Below are 20,125 nucleotides of genomic sequence, written 5' to 3' on the forward strand. Positions count from 1 at the left end.
CCTATCTGTATGACTTGGGATGAATCCAAGAGCACTGAGCCTCACATCCGTTCACCTATAAAACAAAGTTTGACCGGTAAGTGCTCAGTAGAATCCCTGTGGAACTATGCACTGCATATATGGGATGAATGTGGTAGGGAAAAAACAAAAGTATGGGGCAAAACAACAATCATGTAAGGTTCCACTCTCTAAAACCACTTTAATTTTGGTAACCCTGCTTTGTAAGTTTTAAATTATCTGAGGTCTGAATAAGAAAAAAGCTCAAATTGAAAAAGACTGAAAACCAAAACTAATGAACTAAAAACTAAGTTTGAAGACTTCTGGCTGTGTTCTGTGTTCCCATATGTGACTACAAAAGAGGGTGGAAATGTTCCACCCCCTGAAAGATTCAAAGCTAAAACTCACCTATTAGACCTCAAGTAATAAAATTATAAAGACCAACAAAATGAGAGGCTGTCAGTGCAGTCATGCCCAGCCCCCAGTGTCAACACAGACTAAGAGCTAGCCAGGTGAGGCACGTTTAAGGCAAATGGGACAGCAGCTATATCTATAATGAGCTCGGGGACCCTGAATGCCTTGCAATGCTAAAGATTTCCTGACTCTTCCATTCTCTTAACAGGGGTATTAAAAAATCCTATGAAGAGTCTCATGAAGGATCTACTTATTAAAAAATATATCAAAATTACTTATTCATACCTTTCCCCTAACTTTATTTCATCTTTTGCTGGAGCACACAGTTCACTCTGGACTTCCAATATGCATTTAAGAAGCTACTCAAATCCTGCTAAAACAAGAAACAAACAAACAAAAATTCATTCTGTCTTCTTTACTATGATTACTGGGACTTTGACATCTACCCACGGAATGATGTTAATCACCAAAAAAAATCATTTTCACGCAGAAGTGGTATTTCATCTATTTCATGAAGAATTATTAACATTACAGGGTTCTAAACACACACCAGCAAAATCTCCACAACATATCAAGGAACTGCCCAAATACATATTCATTATTAGTGTTAATCTGTTGGTTATAGGTCTGTAACTCTAAAATACATAGGCTATTAAGTAATGAAACTGACTCTGAGTGGTTTTTACATAGTCTCATTACTCTAGTCATATGTACATGTATGGGTTTATCTTCATTCAATAGTTATTTAAGAAATAGGTGCAGAATGAATTGGAATATACAAATCAATATGCAATAGATGAATGAATCTGCATATTATAGTAGTATATTAATTCATGAATATGACACAAATGCAAAGAAAGCAGCCTGTAGCCACCCAGACCATCACTAGGCAAGTCTGAAATAAAACAAGTTTACCCTTGGCTCCCTACCATATCAATACTCAACATCTCTTCTTCAAGGCCTCTTTCTTTAGTCTGCTATCAATTTGCTGCTAACAATTAAGAAATTGGTAATAACTGGTATTCCAGGAACACATGTATTTAAGAAGACTTCTCCATGACCATTAAATAGGGAAAAGCAGTCTTTTTGCCAAAGGAAATGGAAAACTGGATATCCACATGCAACAAAATTAAGATGGACCCTTATCCTATACACATAAAAAGTTAAAATGGATCAAAGACCTGAACTATAAACTTCAAAAAGAAAACAGAGAACAAAAGCTTCATAACATTAAACATGGCAAAATATGACCAAAAAAAGCCAACAAAGGAAAAATAAACTGGGCTATATCAAAATTAAAAATTGTGCAGCAAAGGACACAATCAACTGAGTAAAAGGGTAACCCACACAAGAGAAAATATTTTAAAATCACCTAATCTGATATTTAATATCCTGAATATATAAAGAATTCCTACAATTTAACAATAAAAAGAAACTGATTTTAAAATGGGCAAAGGATTTAGGGGCACCTGGATGATTTGGTCAGTTAAGTGCCCAACTCTTGATATCGGCTCAGGTCATGATCTTGTGGCCATGAGATCGAGCCCTGTGTTGGGCTCTGCACTGTGTGCGGAGCCTGCTTGGGATTCTCTCTTTCCATCTCTCTCTCTGTCCCTCCCCCATTCACTCACACACATGCACACTCTCAAAATAAACATTAAGAAAAAAATAAAAGGGGCAAAGGATTTAAATAGACATTTCTCAAAAAAAAAAAAATACAATGGCCAAGAAGCACGTGAAAAAATGCTCAGCATCACTATTCATTAAGGAAACGCAAATCGAAACCACAATGTGATACTATCTCGTATCTATTAGGAAGGCTACTATTAAAGAACAGAAGCTGGTGCGCCTGGGTGGCTCAGTTGGTTGAGTGTCCGACTTTGGCTCAGGTCATGATCTTGCGGTCTGTGAGTTCAAGCACCACATCGGGCTCTGTGCTGACAGCTCAGAGCCTGGAGCCTGTTTCGGATTCTGTGTCTCCCTCTCTCTCTCTGCCCCTCCCCCGCTCATGCTCTGTCTCTCTCTCTGTCAAAAATAAACAAACATAAAAAAAAAAAACAAAAAAAAAAAACAGAAGGGGCACCTGGGTGGCTCAGTCGGTTAAGCGCCAGGCTTCGGCTCAGGTCATGATCTCACATTTCGTGGGTTCGAGCCCCACGTTGGGCTCTGTGCTTATAGCACAGAGCCAGGAGCCTGCTTCGGTTTGTGTGTCTCCCTCTCTCTCTGTCCCTCCCCTGCCCACACTCTGTCTCTCTCTCTCTCTCAAAAATAAACAAACATTAAAAAAAGTTGTTTTTTTTTTTAAACCAGAAAGTGTTGGTGAGGATGTGGAGAAATTGAAACACTCGTACACTGCTGGTCTGTTGGTGAGAATATACAATGGTGTAGCTATTATGGAAAACAATATGGTGGGTTCCTCAAAAAATTAAAAATAGGATTACTCTAGGATCCAGCATTTCCATTTCTGGGTATGTACCCAAAAGAATTGAAAGCACAGCCCCAAAGAGTTATGTATACACCCATGTTCATAGCAGCATTATTCACCACAGCCAAAAGGTGGAAGCAACCCACATGTCCACTGATAGATGAACGGATAAACAAAACGTTGTATATACATACAGTGGAATATAATTCAGACTTAAAAAGGAAGAGAATTCTTACAAACACTGCAACATGGATGACCCTTGAGGACACTATGCTAAGTGACATAAGCCAGTAATAAAAAGAGAAACACTGTATGATTCCATTTTTATGAGGTATCTATAGTCAAAATCATAAAAAAGTAAAACGGGAGTTGCCAGGGGCTTGGGGGGAATGGGAATAGAGAGCTACAGTTCAATGGTACAGAATTTCAGCTATAAACCAAAAAGCATTCTGGATAGTGGTGATGATTACACAACAACATGAACGTGCTTAGTGCTACCGAACTGTCCACATAAAAATGGTTAAAATGGTAAATTTTACACATGATTTTCCCACAATCAAAAATTTTTAAATGAAATTTCTAAGAATAAGCAAAGAAAAAAAAAAAGGACTTCTGACATTGGAAACATTCCATAGGCAGCTGGGATTACAGAGACCAGCAAGCTAACAGGGAAGAGGGCAGTACAACACTGGGAGAGAGGCTACTTCTCCAAGAAATCTATATAGCAGTATCTTGAACTTTTTCCTCAGAGAGGGCAGTGGGAAGGCATTTGTAGAACTAATTTACTAGGACCAAGTACTGTCCTTAACTAAGGACAATGAGTAAGTAAATGAAGTGCTAGCACGCAGTCACGCAGTCACTAACACGACTTGACAATGCCTGCTTCAGTGTGCTCTTATTTGTTCTTAAATGGTAAAAGCTTTAATACCAGATAAACAGCTATTTACATAATGCTTAAACAGAAAAATACAGCTGTTTTGAGGTTTTGGTTTGATTCAACCAGAGACCATCACTGTCTACAGCTCTCAGCCTGCTCAAGTTACAAGGGCAAAAGAGATTCTTGAATTTCTTAAACCAAGGACGTAGAATGTTCTCGACCTATCCAACACACTAGCCATGTTTTTGACTTTGAAAAAACTCATCAAGCTATTAAAAACAAAAATCAGACACCTGGGTGACAGACATTGTACCCTTGTGATAATTTCCAAGAAGCACAACTAATGGCTCTAGTCTTTACCATATACTCACTTGTAGGGACTTAAAACCAAACTGACAGTTTAATGTCCTGAGAACACTGTGTGTATAAAATCTCTTTGAAAATATATAAAAATAAAATGTCAAGATAGTTCAACCAGGTATTATTCCTAACCTAACAGGACCCTTTTAAAAAACTTTTTAACCTGGCTCCCTCACCTTCATTATAGAGAGACATTCTCCTATTACCAATTGTTTTCTGCTACAATAAAACAATTCCTGTTCTATAAGAGATCCGGATCTTTTTTTTTAAGTATTTTTTTCTTTTTAAAAAATGTTTGTTGGGGCGCCTGGGCGGCTCAGTTGGTTAAATGTCTGACTTCAGCTCAGGTCATGATCTCACGGCTCGTGGGTTCAGGCCCTGCATTGGGCTCTGCGCTGACAGCTCAGAGCCTGGAGCCTGCTTCAGATTCTGTGTCTTCCTCTCTCTCTGCCCCTCCCCCACTCACACTCCCTCTCTCCCTAAAGAATAAACATAAAAAAAATTTCTAAAAAAAAAAAATGTTTATTTTTGAAAGCATACACAAGCATGAGTGGGGGAGGGGCGGGGAGAAAGGGGGAGAGAGATCCCAAGCAGGCCCCAAGCTGTCAGCACAGAGCCCAATGTGGGGCTCAATCTCACAAACCATAGTATCATGACCTGAGCTAAAATCAAAAGTTAGACACTTAAATGAATGAGCCAACCAGGTGCCCCAGGAGATACCATTTGATAAACACCAAAAAAATACAGAAATCAAAGAACTTTAATCCATCAAATAAAAGTGGCTACAACATACAAAGGCACTGTCTAAACAACAAATTATAGACTTGGGTACATAAACTTTTTCCAGAAGTGAGTCTGATCTTTCCACCTTTTCTTTTTTTTTATTTTTTTATTTTTGGGACAGAGAGAGACAGAGCATGAAGGGGGGAGGGGCAGGAGAGAGGGAGACACAGAATCGGAAACAGGCTCCAGGCTCCGAGCCATCAGCCCAGAGCCTGACGCGGGGCTCAAACTCACGGACCGCGAGATCGTGACCTGGCTGAAGTCGGACGCTTAACCGACTGCGCCACCCAGGCGCCCCTGATCTTTCCACCTTTTCTTGAGAAATTTGCTATTACTCATCCAAGTCATGATTTGTGTTTATACACTGCTTAGTTACATTGTCAGTATTTGGTCTTGCTAGGTGTCCCTTTTCAAAAAGTTTTCTGTGCTCTCATGATAAAAGAACTACATGTTTACTGCAGAAAACTGAGAAAATAAAGGGAAGAGAAAATTATATTCTCATCATCTTTTTAAAAATTCACTCAACTGGTATCTATTTCCTTCCTTTATTAAAATTTTTAACATTTAACTTTAAATTCTTTAAATTTAAACATAGCACTAGTAATATTTTGCAATTCCATAGTATTTATATTTTTTCCAAAGGGACCTTTACATTTACTATTTATCTTCACAACAATCTGGAGTAGGTAGGCCAAATACTAATTATTCTGCACACAGTTGCCTCCTAGTGTAGAAAGACTAAAGGCTGCATTGCTGGTTTGTGATGCAAAATCACACTTGTACAAAACTGTCATCCAACCTTCAGGGAGAAAATGAACAATACTACCAATACAATAAGCTTCTGAAGAGAACACTCATACTGGAAAAAAAAAACCACTCATAATGAACTGAACCAGACAAATACAATTCAACAAAATAGATGCTTCGAATCCAGTACCTGTCTGGGTCAGATACAGTAGCTCCCAGACATGTATGGTACATATGTAAAGGACAGAGGAGGAAAATAGGTCCTACAACAAACAGATTCCATCTAGACTGCAAATGTAAGTAGCCCATATTCATAAGTAGAGATTCAGATACAGTATCAACTTTGTTAACTGGTTCTCTCATCTAGGTCACAAGCAGTCAGATGCTAGTTCATTTGTGGATGGATAGTTGAACCTAACGAAGTCTAGTCTCTTGTAGTTTTTAAAAGGTATGTGATTTTAAACGTCTATTCATTTAAGAAAAAAAGCTTTCAAAATGAAAGCATTTATATTATGCAACTGTCTATATATCCAGAAACAAGATGTGCCTATCCGCAGAAGTGGCTATCTAGTAAAGAATTAACCTTACTCAAAAAGAGGTCTAGCCTTTAACCTTGGTTCCTGGGAGGTAATCTCTAAGCCACTGGAATGTCCTGTATGATCAATGTCTTTGTTTAGTAGCCAACCACGAGCCACTTCAAATAGTCTAACAAAGTGGTTTATGATGGATACTTTGGGTCATGCATTATTAACTTTCAGAGGAGACTAAAGATCAGCCACATGGGTAGCCAACCATATCTGTATGACCAAACTCCAATAAAAACTCTGGACATTAAGGCTTGGGTAAACTTCCTTGGTTGGCAGTATTTTGTGTGTACTGCCACTCATTGTTGCCAGAAGTTAGTGCTGTCCTAAGGCTTCAATGAGAGAGGGCAACTGGAAGTTCCACCTGTGTGCCCCAAGTGCCTTCTCCCTCAGCTAGTTTTGATCTACATCTTTTACTGAGTAAATCATAACCATGAGTACAACAGCTTTCAAGAGTTCTAGTGAATTATTGAACCTGAGGGTGATCTTGGGGCTCTGCAAAATTGCGGTTGGTATCAGAAAGGAGAGTGGTCTTGAAACTCCTAAAGTTTGGAGTGTCAGAATGATGTTCAGTAGTCATTCTTTCTTCCTTTCTTTTAGTAATAGAACACTTCTCCCATTCCCCTAAGTGGGAAGCAGAGTTACCAATTGAGACTACATTTCCTAGGCTCCTTTAAAATCAGGAGTGGCCATGTGACTAAGTTCTGGCCAGTGAGATACAAGCAGAATAATATATATAAAAAAATATGTGCCATCTTCTCAAAGGAAGGTATTTACTCTTTTTCTGGTGTGCCCCTATGAAGTAATCTGGCTTCAACGTGAAATGAGAACAATACTTAAGGAGATTGCTAAGCAAACAGAAGGAACCTGGGACCATGAATAACCTTAAAAAAAAAAAAAAAAAAAAGGCAGTCCCTCACCCACTACAGACTGCCCACCTACTATTACAGGAAAGAGAAAAACTTCATTAGTGTTGTGTTTGTATCATTGTGTTTGTAAGTTTCTGTTACAGCAGCTAAGCCTGTACCCTAATGAATGTAACTACGTTTTAACATTTTCATACTATGATTGAGAGTCAATATTTTAATAGACTACAGAGATAAAAAGAGGAAAAACAAGATATATAAGAAAAATATTTGGATATATTAAAACTGAAAATGCATAACAAATATTTGTAACATCCCACTCTGAGACTGATCTTATTAAAAGGAAAGTTTCTATCCCACACAATTCAATATAACAAAGAATTTTCTCTCTTATCCTCTTTGTTATAACAAAAATACAAAAAGATGAATGATTTAACAAAATCAGTCATCTGAATACAAGTTGAAGGAGGTGTTCTAGAAGAATTACTAATAATTTTCCTCCCTGTAATTACAAATTTCCACAGAAAGGAAAGAAATGAAGACTGATATTTTAATAAAGCACAAAGAACTGCCTTCTCTGACTTTCCAGAGTGCAGCAAAATTAACTGGTTTGTAAACACCTTCCCTCAATTTTTCTGACTTTCTGAACTCCAAATCATGTGGCCCAATTGCTTATTAAACAACTCCACTAGGATGTCTCACATGCATTTCAAGGTCAGCATGTCCAAAAGTCAGCCTCAAGCTACAAAGTAAAACAAAAGGAAGTTCTGGAGATAACATGACTTAAAAAAAAATTTTTTTTTTTTTTTTTTTTTTTTTAACATTTATTCACTTCTGAGACAGAGAAAGACAGAGCACGAGCAGGGGAGGAGCAGAGACGGAGACACAGAATCCGAAGCAGGCTCCAGGCTCCGGGCTGTCAGCACAGAGCCTGACACAGGGCCCGAACTCACTGACCACAAGATCATAACCTGAGCTGAAGTCAGACACTCAACCGGCTGACCTACCAGCACTCCTGGAGATGACAGAATTTTTAAAAAGTCTAGAAGAAGGACTAAAAAGCCAGTGATCTTCACTAAGGAGAAGTGGTATATTCTCACAGGGAAGCCAAGTAATTATCCACAGAAAAGTTCAAGGTTGCAGTAAATCAAAGGGCAGAGTAGAAGCTCAGTAACAGGGACAGAACATAACCTCTCCAGATATGGAGGAGATAATATCAAAGAAATAGGGACTACATCTTCAGTATTTCTCATACTTCAGCATGGAGCAGAATATTTTGAAGGCCCAGTTAACACAGACTGCTGGGCCCCCACTCCAAAGTTTCTCATTCAGTAGGTCTGAAGTGGGGCCAGGAATCTCCCATTTCTAAAAAGTTCCCAGGTAATGCTGATGTGGCTGGTCTGAGGCACACAAGAGGAGAAACACTGATTTTGCCTGCAGTATATCTAGAGCGGTAATTGCAAACAGAGACAACTAGAGAAGTTCAAATGAGACAGTATACCAAGTAGAAAGTTGGTATAATGTACACTAAATAGAAAGAGTATCACAGTCCGAGGACTAAATGAGTAAACTCACCATATCAAGGTTTTTAGATTACAGGTAACAAGATCTCTCCTGTCCTGTTCCTTGCACTCCTCCTCTTCCCAAATTCTAGGTCTAATCTAACAGTTTACTCTACATTAATTGAACATTTACTGTAGTTTACAGTTTTCAAGGTAAATAAATAAAGTATAAACCGCAATCCAACATTATCTATCAGAGAAAAAAGATTTGTGTAAAACTACAATACAGGAGCGCACATTAGAGGGAACGTCAAAAAGGAATAAATGCACAGAGAAAACAGCAATAAATCTCATGATGGAGAATACATCCAAGAAGGCTTCACTGAAGAGGTAGATATGCACTGAGAACAGTGAGTAGGATTTTAATGGGCAGAAGAGGGTGAGAGGGTATTTCAGGAAGAAGGAAATTCATGAGCAAAAACAAAAGAAAAAAGATGTTTACGGCAACATTCTGGATTGACATATGGGTAGAGGTAGTGATAACTTATAAGGTAGTTGAAGAAATATAACAGAAGGCTTTAAATATCATACTAACAAGTTTGAACCTTACTTTGTAAAAGTTAGGAAACAGCAAATTTGTGTATGTAAATGCCGGAGGATAGGGATGGCTGCACACAGACAGGGAGAGGTTCTCCCCCCTGAGCCTAATCTACACCAAGATCTATAAACCTGGCTTTGCAAAAGTCCTCATCTTGTGTCTTCTATCCCTAAATATATTAGATCTCCAAACTCAGAAGATATGCCAGCATACAATAATGACATACAACTAAAAACAAATTCCTCTGAATAACTGTAATTCAAAATTGTGGTCAAACTCACTCTTTTCCAGATCTGCTAGTTTCATCTGTTACAAATCTCTTTTCCCACAAATCCTTCTATTAAATGAAACTGTGAGTGAAAATAAAATAAAGGGAGTAGAATGTTTAAGAAATCACCCCTTCTGTACTTTCTGGCCTTTTTTCCTTTGCTTCATGCCAAGAATTCCCAATCATATATAAAAAACAACAACAAAACCCACTAATTTTTAAGATAATACAACATTTCAAATAGTAGATGCTGCATTCCTCAGAAAACACTAGAATTCTTATTCAATTAAACAGTTTATTTATAACACTACCTACCTTAATAGACTATTTCTGAACATTCTATAAGTTCCAAGAGAATGTAATATAACCTTTTTTCCCCTTAAGTTTATTTGTTTTGAGAGAATGTATACACAAAGGGGAGGGGCAGAGAGAGAGAGACAGGGAGAGGGAGAATCCCAAGCAGGCTTTACACTGTCTGCCCAGAGCCTGACGTGGGGCTTGATCTCACAAACCATGAGATCATGACCTGAGCCTAAACTGAGTTGGACACTTAAGCTACTGAGCCACCCAGGTGTCCAAGTATGTAATATAATCTTTAAATAACAATCAGAAATAAGATTTTCTACTGGGCGTAAACAATATGCAAAAGAATATTATCAATCTTCAACACTGTACCTGAACAGCTAGTAACTTCTACTCAAGAGCTAAGATTCAAAATGGCAATTAAGTTACTAAAACACTTTATGACACTAACAACCAATAGATACGTTATCAACACCTCCACCTAACAAAAATCTCACCTCATAGGTTTAGATTTTCTCTGACTTAACACTAATAACAACCTAAGTCTAAAATTACAAATTCAAAAATACCAAAAATGAGTATTTTCACAGCTGAAATTGCTGAGCTTATAAATACCAAAAAGCATGTAGTTTATAAACTTACCTACAATTTATGTTAGTATGAGACTCAAAAGAACATTGAGCCAGGTTTTAAATACAATTATATTGATAAAAGAATGTTTTAATTTTCAATAGAGAGCAATCTTTCAGGGATCCTGGGTGGTTCAGTCAGTTAAGCATCCAACTCAGGTCGTGATCTCGTGGTTGGTGAGTTTGAACCCTGGAGCCTACATCCTGCTTCGGATTCTGGGGTCTCCCTGTCTCTCTGCCCCTCCCTGGCTCACACTCTGGTGCTCTCTCTCAAAAATAAATAAACATTAAAAAAAATTGTTTTTAAAAAGAAAGCAATCTTTCTACATATGTAAATATATTCAAATACAACCTGTTACAATTTTTTAGTAATGGAGATCACTGGGCTACTGGCTACTACTACAGAGATACGTTCTAGTTTCAATGGTCACAAATTAGACAAATGTCTGTTCTCACTTCTTCAGCTATTATTGTATGATACAAATTCTGGCTGCCTTTGTCCCAGATTCATAGGACGGAGACTCTAAATCCTTGGAATTTCACAACTGATAGAGAGAAGTGTCTCTGTTATCCTTGTTGGGCCCCTAGGACATCTTTTATTATGAACGTATAACTCCCAGTGGGCCTCTAGTTTCAGGAATAGGGTTGGCCATACTTGAAAGGCCAGTCAAGTGATTAAAGGATTGGGGTTTTGAGGCATATGATATCAGCCTAACATCCTGGAAGAGGGGGCTGGAGACTGATTCACCATATGGCCAATTCAATCAATCATGCCTATGTAATAAAACTCCAATAAACTCTGGACATGGAGGCTTGGTTGAGTCTCCCTGGTTGGTAATCACATGTCAATGTGGCAAGAGGATAACATGTCCTGAAGAAATGGAAGCTTCGTATCTGGGACCCTTGTAGACCTCTCTCTAGGTTGTGTCTTCATTTGTCTTGCCTTGATTTGTATCCTTAATAATAAAACTGTAATTTTAAGTACAGCACTTTCCTAAGTTCTAAGTCATTCCAGCAAATTAACAAATTTGAAGGGGTAATAGGAACTCCCAAATTTGTAGCCAGTTGGTCACAAATACAAGTGGCCTGGAAGCCCTGGAGCTTGCAAATGGTATTTGAAGTGAGGAAAATCCAATGGACAATGCCCTTAACCTATGATGTCTACCCTAACTCTGGTGGTTAGTGCCAGAATCACACAGCTATACAACAGGACATACCATCTCACTTCTCTCTTTTAGGAACTGAATGAGAAAAAGCCAAGTGAAAGCACTTTTTAAGGCATAAAGCATTACAAAAAATAAAGGACATTTTTGGTTATGCTCTTAAACATACTAAAGAACAAACTGTTAGGGGAGCCTAACTGGTTCAGTCAGTTGAGTATCCTGACTCTTGATCTCAGCTTGGGTCTTGCTCTCAGGATTGGGAGTTCAAGCCCCACATTGGGCTTCATGCTGGTCGTAAGGCCTACTTAAAAAGAAGAAACTGTTAAAAAAAAGTTTTTTTTAATTCAGGATTGTCCAATTTAATTTTTTTAAATACTTAAAGTAATAGAACTTATTATAAGAAAAAATTCAGAACTCTGATGAAAAGCATTTAAAAGAGAATCATAATTTCAAACACATAATTAAGACTAATGCCTAAATAATAAAAATGTATTAAGTCCGTTTTTAGTAATCTCTAGTGTAGAAATGATGGGAGTTTAGAAAATGTAAGATTCAAGCTATTATTTTCTGACTAAATCTCCAAAAGCTCATTTTAGCCTTGGTTATGATCAGGAATGACTGAAGCCAATAAGCAACATTTTGGTTACTCAGACACTGGATTCAAGTAAAAATTATTCACATCACAATCAATTTTATTGCCTACCTCTAACCTTTCATTCAAGCATAAAGCCACGAGACCAGAATGGTCTTTAAAATGTTACTCAAGCTATCCTACATGTATAGGCACCTACCTACTGGCATGAGAAAGCATACTTCTCTTTTTTTAATTAAAAAAAAATTTTCTTAATGTTTGTTTTATTTTTGAGAGACAGTGCAAGCAGGGAAGGTGGGGGGGGGGGGACAGAGAGAGAGAGAGAGAGAGAGAGGGGGAGGGAGGGAAGGAAGGAGACAGAATCTGAAGCAGGCTCCAGGCTCTAAGCCATCAGCACAGAGCCCAATGTGGGGCTGGAACTCCTGAACCGTGAGATCATGACCTGAGCCAAAACCAAGAGTCAGACGCTTAACCGACTAAGCCACCCAGGTGCCCTGAGAAAGCATACTTTCTATCACACTATAGACTACAAGTATTTTTTCTATTACTTCAAAGCCAATGATAAAAAAACAAAACCTCAAGGTATTAAATCACAAATTTATCAGAACATATTGTTCAATTCTCTATTCTCTTGAACATAAGATATTAAGCATACATTGGTCTCAAATACATTGGTCTAAACACACTGGGTGATTAAGGGAGGGCAGTTAAGAATAATTTAAAAAATGGCCTTCTAGTAAAAACAACAGCAAAACAAAACCCCTAAGTTCTAGTACTATTTCTTCCTTTTTAAACATTTTTTAAAAGTTTATTTACTTGAGAGAGAGAGCACGTGTGTGCACAAGTGTCAGAGAGGCAGAGAGAGAGGGGAGAGAAAACCCCAAGGGGCTCGATTTCATAACCATTAGATCATGATCTGAGCAGACACCAAGAGTCGAACGCTTAACCAACTAAGCCAGCCAGGCACTCCTCTAGTACTATTTCTTCTCTTAATTGAATGACTCTTTGGGTCTCATTTTCTTCCAGAAGAATATAAGGAAAATGTAAGCTGCAAGGTTCATTCTAGCACCGGCATTCTGAATCTACTTAAGTTCTACTTAAGTGTTGAGAAGTCAACAAACTCATAATTTAGATATTCTTCAAATTTTAAAGTCTTTTTTTAAAATTTATGTTTTTTTAATTTATTTTTGAGAGAGAGGGAGACAGTGCAAGCAGGGGAGGGACAGAGAGGGAGACACAGAATCCGAAGACAAGCTCCAGGCTGAGCTAGCTATCAGCACAGAGCCCAATGCAGGCCCTGAACCCACGAACTGTGAGATCATGACCTGAGCCGAAGGCGGACGCTTAACTGACTGAGTCACCCAGGCACCCTTCAAATTTTAAAGTCTTGCAAGTATGTCAAAAATACTTAAAAGTTTACCATGGTGTAAAAACATTCTACCAATGTGTCCCTACCTTTTTTTTTTTTTTTAGGTTTCAAGGCATTTTAATTGACTGAATGATACCCTCTTTACTTATTAAAAACAAAGATGGTGAAAATTTGCTCCATAATCAGCAGAAACTGATCTTTAATTTTTATTAAGTATTTACTTGCTACCTGAAATTTTAGCCTTAAGCAAATTTAAAGGTACAATGTTTTCTTAAACCTGATGTCTCCCATCTATCAAGCAAAATTTTTTCAAACTATTTACATAGGTGACCTTCCATGATGGACATGCTTTGACTTATTTGTGGCTGTGTAATAAGATGAGAAAAAAAATAATTTTGCCTATCATCAACCTATTAAAACGTTTCTCACTTACAGAACATTTAGGCATTTAAGTATAATAGTTAAATCGAAAACAAAAAACAAAACTTAGCCACAAACAATGAAACTACTTGTAGTTATAGGGAACACCACACACAAATAACATGGTAAAATATGATGGCAAGTTTCCAAGTAGAAACCATGAGGTATTTTTGGTGTTGTTTTTAGTTTGAGAGAGAGAGTAAGCACAGGTGGGAACCTTAAGCAGGCTCTATGCCCAGCACAAAACCTGATGCAGCGCTTGATCCCGTGACCCTGGAATCATGACCTGAGCTGAATTAAAGAGTCAGACACTCAACTGACTGAGCCACCCAGGCACCCCCAGAAGCCATATTTTTATGTGCCTCAGAGAAAAGTAGTTATGACCTTGAGTTATGGACTCAGGTAGTAGACTGAAATCCTGAAATCCTTTCATAACTGTGTGACTGGCCCAAGGAACATTATCTAAATCTGTTTCTTTATAACTGTGCTACCTCAGAGTGGTTGTGAATACTGAATGAGGCAATGCACTCAGCAAAGAGCCTGACACATAGTAAATGTTCAATAAGTTAGCAATTATTATTAAATTTTGGAACAAATGTTACACAGAGAAGCAGTATTTTGAATTTTTTTCCTAAGTTTAAGGCCCACTGATAGGATCCTATTTGTTAAAGTTCAGAGTAAGAAAGAAGTATGTTCCTACAAAGAAGCACCTTAATAAAGATACGTGGACTGAGTAAAAATAACTGGTATCAAGCAAGTGCAGTTACTACAGGCAGGATCTTAGTTTCTAAGAACTCAAGTTGCATTAGCTCAAATCATCTATTATTACAAAGTTACTGTTTGTTAATTCTTTCCTCTCCATTTCTGTAAAATATTGAAGGAAAAACAAAATCCCACTATGAAAAGATGAACAGAAAGGGGAAAAAAAGATAAGAAGTAGAGTTGGGTCACTATAAGCTCTTGTCAAGAGCCAAACACAATGGGGGAGGGGAGGATCCGTAACAAAAAATAACAGAAATTGAATGCCAAAGATGATAAACACCCCTCTTTCCCAAATACTACAGGACTCATCCTTCAACTTGATCTTCCAGGATTTTCCGTCTTGGGCCTCCAGCAAGTCCTTTCATCACCACAGTCCCATCTCCAGCAGAACTTCAAAAGGAAATATGTAAAAGCTACTCTGGTGGGCGGCTGCTGAGATAATCTCTCCTAGCATCTTCCACAGATCACAGAATGAAAAAGCTGACTTACACATTACAACCAATACTGGTCACCATCCTCAGCAGTTTATTTTTTAATCCATTCTAGACATTCACAAGATGTACTTATTTTAAAAATAAGTTTACAGGGGCACTTTGGTTGGCTCAGTTACGCGAACAACTCCTGGTTTCAGCTAAGGTCATGATCTCAGTTTCATGAGTTTGAGCCCCATGTCAGGCTCTGTGGATTCTTCTTTCTCCCTCTCTCTTCCCTCTCTTACTCATGCTGTCTCTCTCAAATAAATAAACTTAAAAAATAAAAAAAAAATAAAAAGGAGTTCCATTAATACAACTTTGGTAGCTAAAAATACCAGCAAAAGTCATAAATATAAAATTAAATGATTGCACGTTTGTCTCATGCAAAAACAAAATGCTAAGTGAATGTTCCAAGCTAACATCAAATACTGTTCCTATAAACTATAAAATAACCTTGTTCTAAGTACTTGACATATATTAACTCAATTATTACCCAGCATAATCCTATAAGCTATATACAGTCTCCATCTCACAGATGAGCAAACTGAGGCATCAAAGGATATTAACTTGCCCAAGACTGCAGAATCAGTAAATGATAGGAGACAACATTCTGTCCCAAGCTGTCTGACTCCAGAGCCATGTTTAAATTAAGTATACCATTCATTCAACAAGTTCTTTTGAGCACCTACTATGTGCCAGGCACATTTCTGAGTACTGGGAACAGAGCTGTGAGAACAGTAAGACAAGGTCCCTGCCCTCTAGTGGGGGAGAGGCATTGGAGCAAACTGATAAATAAGTCAACAGTGTGACTTTCACCAAACAATAAATGCTATGAATAAAAAGCAAAATGAAAGAATCAAAAAGTGGTAGAAAGATCGGGGCTGGCTTGTATTTTAGGGATCAGGGAAGGCCTCTCTGAGGTGATGACATTTGACGAGCAAACAGAAGATGTAAAGGCAAGATAACCACCAGAAGCAAGGCGTGGCCCAACTAAGAGAACACCAAGTTTAACACTGGTAAGGTAGTAACAGTTTGGTTAGTTCAAGAAATGACAAAAGGACCAGGGAACTGGGGCACGGTGATGAAGAGTCGAGTCGTGGCAGCTGACAAGTCATGTAATGCCCTAAGGGTAAACAGGAAGCTTTTTCAGAGGATTTTGAGCCCAAGGATGACAACAGGACTTATGTCTTTAAAAAGACCATGGGGGGCGCCTGGGTGGCGCAGTCGGTTAGGCGTCCGACTTCAGCCAGGTCACGATCTCGCGGTCCGTGAGTTCGAGCCCCGCGTCGGGCTCTGGGCTGATGGCTCGGAGCCTGGAACCTGTTTCCGATTCTGTGTCTCCCTCTCTCTCTGCCCCTCCCCCGTTCATGCTCTGTCTCTCTCTGTCCCAAAAATAAATAAAAAATGTTGAAAAAAATAAAAAAATAAAAAATAAAAATAAAAAGACCATGGATTCTTATGCGGGGATCAGTCAGGAAGAAAAACAAAACAGGGATACTAGGGAGGGCACTGTTAAAAAAGTCTAAGGAAGAAATGAACTCATAGTGGACTTAGTACTGTTTGTAAGTAGATGAGACACTAAAGGAAGAGCACACAACCCCAATCGTTCCCAAAAAGGACTGTTTAAGATACGAGGGGCACCTGAGTGGCTAAGCGGGTTAAGGTTCCGACTTCGGCTCAGGTCATGATCTCACGTTGCGATTCGTGGGTATGAGCCCCATGTTGGACTCTATACTGACAGCTCAGAGCCTGGAGTCTGCTTTGGATTCTCTCTCTCCCTCTCTTCTCTCTCTCTGTCTCGCTCTCACTCTCTCTGTCCCTCCTCCACTCACACTGTCTCTCTCTCTCTCTCTCTCTCTCAAAATAAACACCTACTTATAAAGAAATAAATAATAAATAAAATATGCTTCCTCCCTTCATCCTTCATTCCTAACTTAAAAGATTCCTTTTTAATATCCAAGTTAAGGCTTCAGTTGATGCTATATATAACAGAAAAAAAGGTTAATACATATTTCCTTCAATTAGAAGTACTGTTTAATGTAGTCTATTATGGGTAACATGGCACATACACTTGTACATTCTTGAGAAGCAGAAAGAGATTTACTACTCTTTAGCTAAGGGTTGGTTCATTTATTCAGAGACAAGAAGTACCTATCCCCTCCTCTGATCAGTTCTCCTCTCATGCTTTGTTTCCAGCATTTCCTGGCTCATTCTAGATGGTGAATTGCAATAAAGAAGTATACCAAAGCAAGCAAGTATGTATGTATTTATTGAGCAGCACTGTATACCAGGTACTCACTAGATGCCTTACATTGAAAGACTCATTTAATCCTCAGCTACCTACGGTAAGAAATAACATGAGGAAATTCTATACGAGGGGAAAAAATCAGATAAGAGTAACTTAAACTGTCCAAAGTCACAGAGCTAATAAGCCAGAATTTACATCTACATCTAACTCTAAAGTTCTTATCTTTCCACCACAACAACTGCCAAAGAAAGGACTATCAGATGTATCATATGTAGTCTTCCCAATTTATTATTAATGACTAGCTTGTTGCTGGTGAGGACAGGGTTTCTCTCTCTCATGGAGAACTGAGTTTTGAAGTTGGGGTGGGGAAGATGGAGTCATCCTACTTATTCAAATATTATTTTGAAAAATTATTTTCCACTTGAGGTATCATAAACATTAACCCTAAAAGAGTGATTCCTACGTTTTGGGGGGGGAGGGGGAAATCTTAAATATGTATTGTTTACAATAAAATGTGAGTAAAATTCTGACAAAAGACGAGTTTGGTACACACTGAAAGAGAAAATGAGAATATGGATAAAAAGATAATCACAACACATGTAGAATCTGAGTGGCAAATAAACAGCCTAAGAATTGAATGGAGATCTTCCTAGACCTGAAAAAAATTCCTGGAAAAGGAACTTTAGGTGAACCTCCCAGAGTCCACCACAGGAAACAGGGAGGGGACCACTTGCTAGCAGCACTTGCACGGGCTAAGACAAGGCTATGTGGGAAAGGAGAGATGGGAAGTCTGGAAAGCAGGTCGACCGTACCCCCACAGGATGGACTGCGGTGTACTGCTCCACAGCAAGAACCAAGGCTGTGGTATGCCCAACCCTAACGAAGAAACGGCTAATTCCCCAAGACTAAAGTGCAGAGGCCACAGAGACCAGGCAGACACACGGAATGGAGAACTGTTACATAAAAGTCCTTAGAAGTTAGTTACAAGTCCTTTTATGGGATGTGGTAGTCCACATTATTTTCACCTAAATGATACCATTTCTACTCTATACGTGACCTAAGAAGGCGTGAGAAACAGAAATAGTAAACTTAGACCATCCGCAAGTATTTTGTTTTAAACAAGGAGTGGTATATTAAGGTATTTCCTCACAGAGTGTTTAGGTAGGAAGAGCCGTTAAATATATAAGGAAAAGCCCTTTCGGTCCACACAGGGACTTAATCATTTTAACAGTGAGTGGAAGTGTGAAAAAGGGCACTTGTTAAGGACAGTTGGGGAAAGGTGCCCTGCGTATTAAGGAAACAGGGAACAAGGAAAACTAAGTGAATAAAAATTGTCTTCAGACAGTCCAACACCGATTTCGGGCCCCAATGCGGGGGAGGGGTGTCTGATATAGGGGTCACGGGAGGTGGGGGAGGGGATGGCCTGCGGCGGGGAACACAAGCGTCCGGCCCCAGCAGACATCCTGCGATGCCTGAAGAGCCGACGACCAAACGCGCGCATGAATGAATGGCGCGGGGATGAATGGCCGGCCCAGGCGCCGACGCAGGAAGGAGTTTGCGGCGCGGTGTGAGCGGGGCCGGGGGTGGCGTCCGTCGGTGGGACGCAGGGAGAACCGAGAGAAGGGCCGCCGTGCGAGACTCTTTGGCGCGGCGCGTCTGTGGGGCGGCCGTTTGCGGGAGGCAGGGTCGGCGGCCGCCGGCCGGCCGCGCCATGGCGGAGGGGGAAGGGGAGGTCACGCGTTACATAACCCGGCAGCTGCCGCGCTTGGGGACGCCGCGGGCCGCCCAGGCCGCGACAGGACGGCCTGCGGTGCCCGGGCTGGCGCGCCCTCCCCGGCCCCGCCTCAGGCTGTCCGCGTTCGGGCGGGTCTGCGGCGCCTCCGGACGACGCGTGTCCGGTCCCACCCCTCCCCCACCCCCGCCGCCGGCCCGGGGGTCGCTCACCTTCCGCGTTGCCCCGGACCACCATGCCCGGGCACCGCTGCCTGCTCGGCCTCGAGGGCTCCGGTGCCCCTACCGCCGCCGCACAGTACCCTTGCAGGGGGCCGGGGGAAAGGGTCGCGGGAAGGAGTCACACCGCCGCGCCACGGCCCACGCTCGCCCCACGCTCACGGCGGCCGGCCCTGCGCGCGCTCCGCGGCTGCTCCCGCCCCTCCCCGACTCCCGCGGGCGCGCGCGCCGCAACTCCGCCCCGCCCCTCCCCCTCCACTGCTTGCGCGCTCCCTGGCTCCGCCCCCTCCGCTCTCCTCCTGCGCTGGCCTGCGGGGCGCGCTAGGCTGGCAAGCGACTGTCCCCGCCCCGGCTCGCATTCATCCCTGAGCGGCGCACGCGCCTGGCCCGCGCCCTGTCCCGGGCGACCCGGAACCGCGAGCGCAGCGCCTCGGAGCTCCGCGGTTGCCTGCCTGGCCACGCCCCGCCCTCCCGCCACCGCCCGCAGGGGGCAGCGCCTCTGCGGCACGTGACCGTCTTGCTAGCGGGGGCGGAGAGGCGTGCGGCGCGGGCCCGCCTTCCGCCGCGCGCAGCCTGCCCTACACCCCACAAGCTGCGGGTCTCCTACTCGGGTCGTCACTCCTGGGTCGCCTCGCCCGAGGAGGCGCTGCTCTCGCTTCAGCGAGTGCCCACCACCGCCCCGGTCCCGCGATGGACTTCCCACTCTGGGAGGAGACAAGTGCGGGGACTGACCCTGCTTAAAATCCTGGCACTGTCTGAAGACGCGAGAAACACACGGTCCCCCTCCACAAGCAA

General features: G+C 41.0%; 1 protein-coding gene across 2 annotated transcripts in view; it reads right to left on the bottom strand.

The window, feature by feature from the left end:
* The window catches only part of REV1 (REV1 DNA directed polymerase), an 89,863-nt gene extending 70,385 nt beyond the window's left edge, over window positions 1–19,478 (bottom strand). For both annotated transcript variants that reach the window (XM_058684406.1, XM_058684405.1), the window contains exon 1: window positions 19,325–19,478. The gene's annotated coding sequence lies outside the window, so the exon portion shown is untranslated. The remainder of the gene's footprint in view (window positions 1–19,324) is intronic.
* Window positions 19,479–20,125: the final 647 nt, after the last annotated feature.

This window comes from Neofelis nebulosa, chromosome 9 (genome assembly GCF_028018385.1).
Source record: "Neofelis nebulosa isolate mNeoNeb1 chromosome 9, mNeoNeb1.pri, whole genome shotgun sequence".
In the NCBI taxonomy this organism is placed as follows: Eukaryota; Metazoa; Chordata; class Mammalia; order Carnivora; family Felidae; genus Neofelis; species Neofelis nebulosa.